This window comes from Pristiophorus japonicus, chromosome 23, assembly GCF_044704955.1.
Source record: "Pristiophorus japonicus isolate sPriJap1 chromosome 23, sPriJap1.hap1, whole genome shotgun sequence".
Taxonomy (NCBI): Eukaryota; Metazoa; Chordata; class Chondrichthyes; family Pristiophoridae; genus Pristiophorus; species Pristiophorus japonicus.
In genome coordinates, this window is record NC_091999.1 from 8,833,955 (window position 1) to 8,835,092 (window position 1,138).

Genomic DNA, 1,138 nt, shown 5'->3' on the forward strand with positions numbered 1-1,138 from the left:
GTGAGTGAGGGAGGGAGTGAGGGCGGAGAGGCAGCTGATCAGCGGTGAGTGAGGGAGTGAGTGAGTGAGGGAGGAGAGGCGGCTGATCAGCGGTGAGTGAGGGAGGGAGGGAGTGTGAGTGAGTGAGGGGGAGAGGCAGCTGATCAGCGGTGAGTGAGGGAGGGAGGGAGTGAGGGAGGAGAGGCGGCTGATCAGCGGTGAGTGAGGGAGGGAGGGAGGGTGAGGGGGAGAGGCAGCTGATCAGCGGGGAGTGAGGGAGTGAGGGAGGAGAGGCGGCTGATCAGCGGTGAGTGAGGGAGGGAGGGAGTGAGGGAGGAGAGGCGGCTGATCAGCGGTGAGTGAGGGAGTGTGAGTGAGTGAGGGGGAGAGGCAGCTGATCAGCGGTGAGTGAGGGAGGGAGGGAGTGAGGGAGGAGAGGCGGCTGATCAGCGGTGAGTGAGGGGGTGAGTGAGGGAGTGAGTGAGTGAGGGCGGAGAGGCAGCTAATCAGCGGTGAGTGAGGGAGGGAGTGAGGGAGTGAGGGAGGAGAGGCGGCTGATCAGCGGTGAGGGAGGGAGGGAGTGAGGGCGGAGAGGCGGCTGATCAGCGGTGAGTGAGTGAGGGAGTGAGTGAGGGAGGGAGGGAGTGAGGGCGGAGAGGCGGCTGATCAGCGGTGAGTGAGGGAGTGTGAGTGAGTGAGGGGGAGAGGCAGCTGATCAGCGGTGAGTGAGGGAGGGAGGGAGTGAGGGAGGAGAGGCGGCTGATCAGCGGTGAGTGAGGGGGTGAGTGAGTGAGGGAGTGAGTGAGTGAGGGCGGAGAGGCAGCTAATCAGCGGTGAGTGAGGGAGGGAGTGAGGGAGGGAGGGAGGAGAGGCGGCTGATCAGCGGTGAGTGAGGGAGGGAGTGAGGGAGTGAGGGAGTGAGTGAGGGAGGAGAGGCGGCTTATCAGCAGTGAGTGAGGGAGAGAGTGAGTGAGAGTGAGGGAGTGAGTGAGGGAGGAGAGGTAGCTGATCAGCGGTGAGTGAGAGAGTGAATGAGGGAGTGAGTGAGGGAGGAGAGGCGACTGATCAGCGGTGAGTGAGTGAGGGAACGAGTGAGTGAGGGAGATGAGTGAGGGAGGAGAGGCGGCTGATCAGCGGTGAGTGAGTGAGGGAGGAGGGG